This window comes from Mesoplodon bidens (genome assembly GCF_964165515.1).
Source record: "Mesoplodon bidens genome assembly, chromosome: 3".
NCBI classification, from domain to species: domain Eukaryota; kingdom Metazoa; phylum Chordata; class Mammalia; order Artiodactyla; family Ziphiidae; genus Mesoplodon; species Mesoplodon bidens.
This window is the reverse complement of record NC_138178.1, coordinates 165,704,290-165,717,067: the sequence shown is the minus strand read 5'-3', so window position 1 is coordinate 165,717,067 and position 12,778 is coordinate 165,704,290. Positions and strand designations below refer to the sequence as shown.

At 36.2% G+C, this 12,778-nt stretch overlaps 1 protein-coding gene across 2 annotated transcripts in view; it reads left to right on the top strand.

Moving 5' to 3' along the window:
• The window catches only part of RPS6KA5 (ribosomal protein S6 kinase A5), a 182,949-nt gene that overhangs the window by 28,016 nt on the left and 142,155 nt on the right, over positions 1-12,778 (top strand). The gene's annotated exons all lie outside the window — the stretch shown is intronic.

Here is a 12,778-nt window from a genome sequence, read left to right as displayed (position 1 = left end):
TACTTAAAAACATTTTTTTAAAAAACTGGATTGTTTTTCTCTGTTTAAAAGGAGTGCTTTATGCTGAATTTCTTGTGATTACATGCCCTGTGTCCCTAACTTCTTAAACAGAATATTTTGGTTATAATTTAACCTTTTTAAAAATGACCATGAACCACATTTATTGTGCTGTGTTTTGACAGCAATGCTGAAGGTATGTGAGACTATTGGTGTTCTCATACTCAATGCCTTAGACTGCTGTGCCTTTTATAGTTACTGTTTACTTTTATAGTACTTTCTTTTTCTTCCCATGTTTCTTTTCTTCTCTTGTTTCCCTTCTTGATGCTTTCAATGCATTTCATTGCTTTTCTGCTGTCTGATTTTAGTTAAAATTATCTGATTGAGGCTCTGAGAATTAGGTTGTCTTTCGGGAAGTGAAGGTGCTGTGATGAGCTACTTTCCTCAAATCTGAGAGGGCTCTCTGAGGTCTGTTCCAGCTGGGGGCTTGTATTTGAACTCTGGGTGGCTGTATTTCCTAAACAGTGGCCTCTAGATTAGTGTGAGCATTGCTGTACCTTATCAGAAGTGATGATAAGCTTTTGAGACCATCATGTATTATTGTAAGTCAACATGAAAATTATCTTTTAGAATTCCAAATTAGAACTTTCCAAAGTAAATTTTCTTCTCTTTTGGGTTTCTGAGTGTTGTTAGAGCAGAATTGAAAAATCTTTCTGATGTTTCTGTGTTGGGTTGGGCCTCTACTCTGCTTAACATTTCTTGTTGAGTTTTTATCTTCCCATTGGCTGATCTGAAACGTTTTTATTCCCCTATTGCTTTGGACTCCTTATTGGCATTAAAGTTCTCTGGGGACAGGGATTCTGTCTTTTCTTCACATTTGCATCTAATCACCCAGAATAGTTTCTGGAACATGACAGATACTCCGATATTTGAGAACATGTACAATGGAGTGAATTCCACCTTCCTTATTTTTTGTAACAAAACCAGGCTTAGTTGACTTAAAAGATTTATATTTGTTTCAGTCACTTTCTTTCTATCTCAAATTATCTGCATCATTTTCTGTCTTTTCTGGTTTTTTACTGTGGTTAAGGATGAGTCTGGTCCAAAGTGTATTCTATGTAGTTAAAAAAATTATTTAAACTATGGAATACACTAAAAAAATATATAAAATATATGTAAAGTACCATGAATAATGCTACAGTTGTCCAAGAATCTATCACCTAGTTTATGAAAAAGAATATTCCTTTTGAAGTACCTTAGAGTCTATTCCCCAATTCCACCCTTCCTTTTAAGAGGGGTAATCATTATCTTGATTTTTGTGTTAATCATTCTCTTGCTTTCTGTAGTTTTATCATATATGTAGATCTCTAAACAATGTAAACATAAAATCCTGCTATATTCATTCCTCTGCAACTTGAGTGTTTTCACCTGGCCTTTTGTTCTTGAATTGATCTATGTTACTGCATGTAGGTATATTTCATTCATTTTTATGGCTTTAAACTATTGCATGTATAAAGAACACAATTATTCTACTGTCAATGAACACTTAAGTTGATTTCTTTTTCCTATTAAAAGCATTATTGCTATGAGCATTTTTTGGTTACATTTTTCCTGGTACATATGTATAAGAGTTTCTTTAAGCTATATACCTGGAAGTCAAATAGTATAATACTGATTTTTTTTCAAAATTGTTGTATTAATTTATAGTCTTATCAGCAGTGTATAAGTAATCTGTTTGTTCTTCATTTTGCCCAGCAGATTTTGTCAGATTAAAAAAAAAATCTTTGGCAGTATGGGAAGTGTGAATCTTACTGTGGTCTCACTGTGATTTTAAATTTACATTTCCCTCATTACTAAGGAGGTTGAACATTTTTCATAAGTTTATTGGCTTTTTAGATTTCTTTTTCTATGAAGTGCTTGTTTGTGTCTTTTGCCTGATTTTCTGTTGGGTAGTTTATCTTTCTTTACTTTTATGTAGGAGTTCTTTATGAATATGAATTCTGGAGAGTATCCTTTGCCAGTTATATATATATTTATATATACATAAATATATATAATTTATATATACATAAATATATATAACAAATACAGTACAGTCTCCAAGGTGACAAACCTGGTAAATTATGTGGTTGAGATTTGAAACTAGGTCTTTGAGCTCAGAAGCACTTGCTTTCCTAGAAAATTCTCTGTACCTTCCCTGCACATTTACTGTGCTATGTCTTTTTTTTCTTATCTTTTCTTTTTTTTTAAATTGAAGTATAGTTGATTTACAATACTGTGTTAGTTTCAGGTATACAGCATAGTGATTCAGTAATTTTTGCAGATTATATTCCATTATAGGTTACTACAAGATGCTGGGTATAATTCCCTGTGCTCTAAGGTATATCCTTTTTGCTTACCTATTTTATACATAGTATAAAATAGTAGTTTTTATCTGTTAATCCCATACCCACCCTTAATTTGTCCCTTCTCCCTTCCCTCTCTCCTTAGGTAACCACAAGTTTGTTTTCTATATCTGTGAGTCTGTTTCTGGGTTGTTTTTTTTTATGGTATTTCTTTAATATGGAATGTACATTTTTGTTAAAACTCCCTTAGTTCTGCAGGGCCCATAGAAGTCAGGAGAAGCCTTTCCTCATGTTTCAGCTGGATATGATCTCTCCTTCCTCTGACTTCTCCACATTTTGGCAGTAGTGCATTTTATTTGGTATTATAGTTGTTTATTGGTAATGTTTACTCTATTAGATAGTAAGCTTTTGGGGAGCTGTTTTCTTCATCTTTGTTCCCCAGTGCCTATCATAATAATAATTGGCATGAGAAAACTGGTTCCCAGGACCTATTATAATAACTGGTAAGAGAAGACTCAACTACAGTGGTTTAAATAAATAGGATTTAAATTAAAAAAAACCCTACATAACAAGGAGTCTGGAGTCAGGTAGCCCATGCCAAGAATCCAGGCTCTTTCTGTCTTTCTGCTCTGCTGACCGCAGTATGTGACTTTTGTCCTCAGTGTTGACTACTGATGTTGCCTGTCCACATTCAGATAGGAATATGGGGCAAGAGGAAAACACTTTCTCTTTGTGAGGTGTTTTCTTCCTATGTAGGATTTGAAATCCTCTTCTTTTTTGTATGTTTTGGTTTTGGCCATACGGTGGCATGTGGCCATCCTTCTGCAAGGGAGGCTGTGAAATTGAATATTTATTCTCAACCTCTCAAGACAAGGAAGATGGTGGTTGAGAGTGGTGGTATGTGGACCAGCATATAGTATCTGCCACAGAGAGGACTCCACGAATATTCTGTATTTTAAAATTTTTATCAAAAATAACCCATGTAAATACTTAGTCAAATAGCACTATAAAACAAAATCAGCAGCCGCTGACCCTTATCTGCCATTCCATTTCTGGATTCTGCTTTGTTCTAATATTGTCTACCAATTTAAAATGACATTTTACAGCTCTTGAGTCATCAATTTTAGACCTCCTTTATTTCTTTGCTCATCTATTTTAATGAAGTTGTATTACAATTCTGGTTGAATCCATATTCAATCTTTAATGGCTATGTAAACATCCATAGCTGAGCCAAGTATATTATGTTTTTGTTTCCTTCCTTGTATAAATTTTTTGTTTTTCCTGGAGTTAAATTACCCCAATCTCTCCATTTATTTACTTTTCTTTGAGTCTCTTAAGTGTTCCCACTTGTTTTAACAGCTCTGTTAATTACACTTCTGTATGGTTTTCTGTAGTTGAGATAACCTATGAGCTCTACTTTTGTCCAGAAGACATTCCTTCTGGAACCCTCTGTCCTCTTCCATCTGGATTGTTTACTCTCAGCTACTCTGTACTTGTCTTCATGGGACTTTCGTTCAACTATCGTCTTGAGCATGATGTGCCTAGTCCGTTTTTCTAGATCTTGTGGCTTTTTCTTAAAGATTTTTTTGGATCTTAAAATGTCTTGATTATGTTCTCATATGTGTGATAGGTTTCTTGTTTACCTTATTGTTTGGGAGAATTTTTATTTTTGGAAGACTCGGATATAGGAAGGTCTTTACCATCTTGAAATTGGAAGTCAATAAATGATTTCTGTTCAGTGAATTACAGCAACAGTTAATGTATATTGTGCACTTACTATCTATGTGGCATCATTCTAAGTGATGTAGTACATTCATTATCTTATTTAATCTGTACAATATCTGGTTTGGGTCAAACACTGCCTTTCCTAAGAATTTTTAATATTTTAACTCTTTGTATCCCCACAGCAAATCCTATAAGGCCAGTAGTATTAATACCCTCACTTTACAGATGAAGGTAGAGAGGTACAGAGAGAGGGGTTAGGCAGCTTGTCTGAGAATGCACAGCTAGTAAATGCTGCCTGGATTCTAACCTACACAGTGAAATTCTAGGCCACTGCTGTTCTAGACAGCTCTATACAGTGCCTATATGTAATTAGAACTGGTTAGATATTTGTGGAATAAACATTTTAAAGTATACTCTGGGTTTTATTTTTTTAATTAAGATGGTATTTTTATAGATATACTTTTTGGCTTAGCTGTTGACTACTTCTGTTCTTTTCTTTGTGAAATCTTAATATTTTTTATTCTCCCATTATTTTCAGAGTCAATTTCAATATCATAAATGAAGCTAGCTTAGTAAAGTGGAAAGCTACTTTTTAAAAGCTAGTATGTTTTTCATCCACATTTTAATAGTTATAGAAAATGGAAGGCAATAATAAAGCAAATAATGGGAAAGCAAAATTGAATTTTTTATGTCATTTCCCATGAGGAACCTATGGGTGTTCAATTTTTTATTCTTGTAATATTCCTTTAAAATTCCCTTTTACTGACATACAACAAAGAGTGAACAAGTCTTTTCTGTGGTTAATCTTTCACTATGGATGTCCTTGAACTTTTTTTTTTAATGGTTATGCTTATCAATGTACTATTGTTCAGATACTATAGCTACTTTAAAACTTGCCTTTTTACTTTGCAGGTGTATAGCCCAAATTAGGGAACGATGATAAATACAAATTAAATAAATACCTTACTTTGTGTTTACTACCTCTTCAGGTATGCTGATGTATTTGTGCTAAGTAAGCAGATAATTAATAACATCTAAATATATATTTACATAGACATCTGAGTATAAAAAACATAAGCCTGTTTGTGCATGTGTTCATTGTTCCCTTTATTAAAATCCATGCAAATTCTATTCATTAGGGTATTATGGACACAGTCATCTTCCATAATTTAAAGTTGGCAATAGCTTGCTTTGGCCTCAGCTAAATTGTTTTCTGGGAACTCTAATTAAAGCATTTTAGTTTCCGTCACTTGGCCAACTAAAATATTACATATATTTGACAGTGTCTTTATTCTCATATATTTGGATTTACTACATGTCATTTAAATTTCATTAGAACACAATTTCTTTGATTTTAATACAATCTAAATAGTTTTCACATGCTAAGAAGTACATTTCCTTATTTCAGTTAATGGAAATATTTAGGAATGTTTCAGGTTTAAGATGAAGCCTCTATTATACAGATTTCTGGTTCTCCTGTGGCACAAGGTAGGTCCATTTGTGCTTGGGTAGAGTCATTTGACTAGTTCTGGACAAGGAAATTGATCAGAGGTTACGTGTAAGACTTCAGGGCTGGCGCATTTAATTGCCAGTGTGACACCCTTCAAAGATTTTATTCCCACTGCTTCATCATCTCTCAGTACTCTAGATGGTGGCTTCTCTGTGATCCTGGGTATCATAGTAAAGAAGACATGGAACAGAACCCTAGGTAACCCGTGATGGACATGTAGAATAAGTGAGAAATAAGTGGTTGTTTTAAGCCACTGGGGGGTAATATGTTGCTGTAATATAATTTAGATGATTCTGAGCAATAAAACTAAAAAGGAAAGCCTTTTATGAGGCCTCCCAGAAACTTTTAAGACTATGAAGCTGCAAATAATCCACGATTTTTTAAGAGAAAAGGGGTAGTGGCATTTAGCTTTGCATTAAGGATCAAGCAGAGATGAGATTGGAGGGTTTTAAACTTTTGTGACATCCTCTAAGACAGCGGTCCCCAACTTTTTTGGCACCAGGGACCGGTTTCGTGGAAGACAGTTTTTCCATGGATGGGCAGGGGGGATGGTTCAGGTGGTCATGCGCACGATGGGGAGCAGCAGATGAAGCTTCGCTCGCTGGCCCACTGCTCACCTCCTGCTGTGCGGCCTCGTTCCGAACAGGCCACAGACCGCTACTGGTCCGCAGCCCAGGGGTTGGGGACCCCTGCTCTAAGAGACTCACAGACCTAGCTTGAAACTTTGTTTGCCTTGAGGATTTTTTGTTGTTTTTTTGAAACTCCAGAAATGATACTTTAACAATGAACAAGGATACATATTCCAGGTCTGGTAATGACAGTTGGCCTGATTCTAAATCTCCATATACACTCCCCCCACCACCACCCCTCAAAAAACCCCGTATCAATGAGCTCAAATCAAACCACCTGTGACCCATAACTTCAGCTTTGCTGAGAGGTGGAGAATACCATAATCTTCAGGTGACGTCTAAGTAGGGAAAGAAAAGAGCAGCAAGTTCCAGTGGAGCTCTTGTTGCAGCAATCCTATAGGGGCATAGAGTGGGAGCGGGTAGTCTTAAGAGACTCTTGAAAAAAAGAAGAGAGAGGCATAGAAAACTTAGACAAAACACAGGCCAAAGTCAGCCTCAAAAGAACGTGTCAACAGCATGTGCCAAAATACTTATTCCCATCCTGGGACTTGGTAGTCCCCAGCTTTGGCTAAGGAAAAGGGCTTGAAAGTGAGCAGGATCAGAAGTGGCAGCGTTAAAGAAGCATCACGTCTAGAGGAGAATAAATATGGAAGGGGTGGGCACCCTGGGAATGTGGCCAGTGAAGAGAAAAAAAGAAAAGGAGAAAATTACAGATCTTGCAGAAATAAAAGTTACCCAGCATCCCGCCCCATCATCCATGAAACAAAGTGAACCTCACTAAACTGATAGGACCCTCTTATACTAGGGAGCTTGTATCCAAATACCTAGAAATAGAAAAAAATGTAATATAAAACTGCTGTAAAAAGAAAACAAAATACAAATCAAACATTCCAGGTGGTGCAAATTCTCCCCTAAATTATGCAGAAGAAAAGCAGGAATGCAATACTTCCAACTGAATAAATATCTTTAGAAAAGCAATAGGTGATGTTGAAAAAAACCCACTTGAATCAGAGATTCAAAAACTAAGAAAGAAATGAGCAAAAAACCAAGAAGGAAATGCAGTGAGAGTTGATTGAATTCAGGGGGAAAAAAGTGAAGGAGAAGACAATCATATCAGAAATGAAGACTAACAAAGTCCTCAAGGAAGAATAGAGTCAAGTGAAAATTTAATAAGAGACATTAAAGAAAACCAGGGAAACAAAATTTTTAAAGTTAGATACAGAAAGAAAAAGAGGCCAGAGAGAAAGTAGTTGAAGTGCAAGACAGACAAAGTTGTAACATGTGTAACTGGATTTCTTAAAGAAGGAAAATAAACTATCTAAGGAACGTAATTCCAAAAATAAAAGAAAACTTGAGTCTACATATTGAAATGGGTACTGGGAGAAATTAATAATGATATAATGATCAGCTCTGAGACATATCCCAGTGATACTATTAAACTTTAAAGAGACATTCTCAGAGCTCCAGGCCAAAAGATGAAATAATTTGCACAATAGTAGGACAATTAGCTGACATCAGACTTCTCAAAAGGGACCAAGACAACACTGGAGCAACTTTAAAAAAAAAAAAGAAACATAAGGAAAGAAAGTGCACATCAAGAATTATATTCGGCTTCAAGATTAAAGCTATAGAAAAGTTTTGAGTATTCAAGAACTCAGAGAATACCTTACACAAGTAGTCTTCCTGAGGAATATGCTGGACAATGGGTTTCATCCAAACAGACCGGGGAAAAGTGCTGATGATGAACACTTAGTATTTAGTTAGAGAGCTGATACTGAAACAAAGATGGGGGCCACAGATAGAGGAACATTTTATAAGCCTTAAATTATATTGTTGATATAACTATTTGTAATTTGTATTGCATAAGTAGGCTTAGACCATAAGTATGTGTTCGTGTTTGTTCCCAATTTTAGAGTTATTTTCAATTTTACTTGAGGTCACAGCAAAAATCTAGTTCTTTGAGATGTAGAATGCAGGAGCAGAACTAAGAAACAGCACACACCATGTAAACATTTTCAAATCCAAGCATTTATTTCCAAGCATAAAAGGTGGTGGGAAAGAGGTATGGGACGTGACTCCTCAAACTGCTCAGCCTCGGGCTTCCCTGGTGGCGCAGTGGTTGGGAGTCCGCCTGCCAATGCGGGGGGCGCGGGTTTGTGCCCCGGTCCAGGAGGATCCCACATGCCGCGGAGCGGCTTGGCCCGTGGGCCATGGCCGCTGGGCCTGTGCGTCCGGAGCCTGTGCTCCGCAACGGGAGAGGCCACAACAGTGAGAGGCCCGCGTACCGCAAAAAACAACAACAACAACAAAAAATTACTCAGCCTCTTTTTCTGCTTCAGCTGCTACCAGGTATCCTCTAGCTGCTGACATTCTGATGTTTCTTGGGTAGACACAGGGAAGTGAGCACACAGGTTGTTTGATGAGAGGTGGCTTAGTGATAGCATGGCAGATTATCTAGAGACATGGAGGTTACTGATGTACTTCACATTCCATTGGTTCAACATTGTAATATTTGGGTTTCGTCATTCATAGTTAGATCATTACTGTTGTACTTATCATATTCTTATTTTTCTGGGTGAGTTGACCATATGCTTTTTGGTTCATTTATGGTGACTTAAACCAGTAAATAAGAAATAAGATCAAATAATTTCACATACAAATAATTCTTTCATTAGGAAATTGTAAGCAAATGGTTATACACCAGCTGAATGAAGAATCCCTTATGATGTTTTGAAACACACATATAACATATGTGTACAACATAAGCCTTGTATACAGTGTAAGTCCATATACATACAGCATAAGTATTTGTATAGCAGATTTAATATATATAAAATGATATAAACATGCATTTCCTAGCTCTGTTCATGAAAGAGCCTAGAAGGCAAGATATTCCAGTAGCAATGAACACACCTGGCACCCAGATCTTGGTTTCTAATATCATTTCCCCTTAAAAGGAATCAAGGCTACTTAAGAGAAAGCAAGGAAGTGCTTAAAAAAGAAAGAAAAGAAAATGAAGGAGTCATGTCAGAAGGACAGAGAAGCCAGCTTGAAGCTGCTTTCACTGACCAAATATGGGTCAATTTGTGCATCAAAATAATTAAGGGCAAGAATGAAGTTTAGGTCATTGGAAAAATAGTCATCTATGAATAGTCTGGTGATAGATAGGAAGAAGGGAGGATTCTTCTCAGTACAGTGCTGACTGATAAACATGGAAGGAGTGGAAAAGTTGGAAAATTATTATTTTGTAATCATTATAGTAAAGATTGGTTCAGGCAAGACTCATCAATGGATGCTAAATTTAGGTGCAGGAGTTTGATGAGGAATAGGGTACTTTAATGGCCCTGATTAGTACCTATATAAAGGAGAAACTGGACAGCACCTTGACTAAGTGATCGAAAAAGAACGTCACCAATGAGGAACAGACTGACATTGTATGCTTCTGGTTGTGTTACCCTGAGAAGCACACATAATTTGAGTAGTATTCTAGCTGGTCATGCATAACTTGAATCATGAGGAAATTTCAGTCAAACTGAAAATTCTATTTAAACAAACACATCTGTTCTTCAAAGAAAGTCAGTTATAAAAGACAAAGGTTGAGAATGTCTTCGAGATTAAACAAGATTAAGGAGACATGATAAAATAAATGCAATATGTGATTCTATACTGGACTTTGTATGCAAGAAAAAAAATGCTATTAAAGGATGTATTAGGGTTCTCCAAAAAAACAGAACCAATAGGATGCATATAAATATAGAAAGAGATTACCATAAGGAATTGGCTCGTATGATGTGGAGGCTAGCAAATCTAAAATCTACCGGGTAGGCTGACAGCCTTGAAACCCAGAAGAGCCAATGTTCCAATTCCAGTCGAAGGCAGTGTGCTGGAGAATTCTCTCTTCCTTGTGGGAGGCTGGTCTTTTGTTCTATTCAGGCTTTCAACTGATTGAATAAGGCCCACCCACACTATGGAGGACAATCTGCTTTACTCACAGTCCATAGATTTAAATGTTAATCAAAAACATCATCATAGAAACACCCAGAATAATGTTTGAATGATCAGATATCTGGGCACATATATGCATCTCCTTAAACCTTACTTAATCTCCAAATAAACACAATAATAAGGTCATACTTCCAGCTAACATTTTACAACTATCTGTGTACAATGGAAAACACAATAACCCTCTCCTCAGAAGAGGCTTCAAAGTCCTTGAGTGATGTTTACTCTTCTCCTTGATATCCAGTAACTTAAATACTATGAAATAAATTTAATACATTATATGTTACATGATAAGGGGATAAGAGAGGGAAGAGAATAAAGACACTTGTTTTATACACACACACACACACACACAAACATATTACTAATAAGATAACAAGGGAGAAATTCTCATGACAATTACAGTCTTCATGGCTGTAGCTGGTCACATGGTCTCTTCACCACTGACCTTCAGGAATGTCCCAGAAAAGAGCTATAGTGTTGTAACTATCCGTACTGGACAGAACCATCTGTAAACCAGGCCTGAGTCTTGTCTTTTCTGTCTCCTGATCTTAGGGAACTCCCCATGAGGCCACAGATGCAGGCTGGGAGAGAGAAGGCGGTGTGGCAGGAGTGGGGACTGCAGGCATTTGGGCCACTTCTTCAGGGAACATATTTGTGCCTTCAGTGCCTGCTCAGTCCCAGTCTCATGTACGTCACTTCCGTTTGATGATGGAGCGTTGCTGTGCATTCACCTTTATGGAGGGCAAAGTACACCAACTTAAATATTAATTTTATCCCATAACACCATCATAGAAATACTCAGAATAGTGTTTGACCAAATATCTGGGCGCTCTGTGGTCCAGCCAAGTTGACACATAAAATTAGCCATCACAAAGTACATCAAACAACTGACAAGTCAGAATAGGGACCATAGATTAAAGTATTTTATCAATATTGAACTTTTTGAATTTGATACCTATACTGAGGTTACTTAAGAGAATTTTTAGGAAAAACACACTGAAATACTAAGGTGTAAGGACTCGTGATGTGTGCGAACTATTCTGAGTTAAATCAGAAAAAAATAAGTAACGTGTGCGTGTGTATGAGTGTATGAATAAGACAGGAAACAAATGTGGCAGAATGTTAAAAATTAGTGATTATGAATATGAAAGTTGTCTATTTTTGAAGCTTTGGATTTTGAAATCATTTTAAAATAAAATAAAAATTTTAATGTTCAGGAAGCATTATAAAAACAATTATGTTTAAGAGGCACAAATGATCTGTACCTTTTTACATGGCAGCATAATTTTGCTCATACCCTTGTCATGATTGCTCAACTTGGCTTCAGGGGAATGGGTTACACTCTTCACCTTTGAAATAAGAAAAGGAAGGGTCACAGGGGAGCATGTTGCTATAGAGTTCTAGTGCCTATAAGTCCCTCCAGAACACTCCTGGACCTCTTTCTTCTAAATCACAGAATTGGGGTTGGAGCATGGCTGTGTTGAAAAAAAACACAGTTGAAACTGAAATAGAGGAAGGATGGGCCAAGACAGGATGGACTAAGTTTCTTTGGTTTCCAGTGTGCATGGCATTAAATTAGGTAGTTCATCATGAATTAAAATGAACATTTTTTAAAAGTGGGATGATTCTTGAAAAATGAGTTCTGCAGCAGCCCTGTGAAAGTTTATAGCTGTAAGCACAGATTATTGCAAACCGATATTTGATTCAAGGCTGCTACACTTAAGTGCTAATAGAAACCAAATTGGCACTCTTAGCAGCATGTAGCCTGGAAAATAAAAAAAGGAAAGGGTGTTGATAAAGTACTTTCTCACAGTAGAATTAATTGTAGAGGTGACAATAGAATTGCAGTGGAAAAATCAGGTTATGACTTAGGAGGAACAAAGTGCTGCTGTATTTTCTTACATCAAATTGAAATCTGATCCTTGGGAATATTACTTGTGACTATTAAAAACTATGTTATATCTTGCATGGAAGATATAATTTAAAATATGTCAACAAATACCAAAATAATTTTGGTAGCACTTTGGAAGCTGGAATGTTTGCCTTGCTGTCATGGTTTAAGTTTTTGTCATTTATAAGATATCTAGTTTTTTGCTTGCCAGAATACTGAAGCATGCCTCCTATGGTAAATGAAGGTAGAGCGAAACTTAAGAATAAGGAAAACCTGCTGAATGTAAATAACGAGGTTCTATTTGTCTAATCTAGATTTAGGTTCGAAGCATGATTGTCTTTAAACTGTCAGACAGTCAATGATTTATAAACTAACACTAAGGGAACTAGCTTTTGAAAACAAGTCTTCTAAAAATTTCTGTGCAGTCGTTTTGATGTGCTATATTGTTCTCTAAATTATCTGTTCACCTTTTTGTGCGTGTTAAGTTCAGTCACATGACATGGCCAGGAAATGAAGTATTGAATTGACTGTTCTTTTAAAGCTGTATCTTTTAAAATGATTGTGAATTTTTTTAATAATCTGACTACAGTAAAATTTTTATTGTCCATTGGCCATCTTCAGTTGGAAACTCCACAGACATTTCACATACTTATTTTTTAATTCATAAAATTTGTGT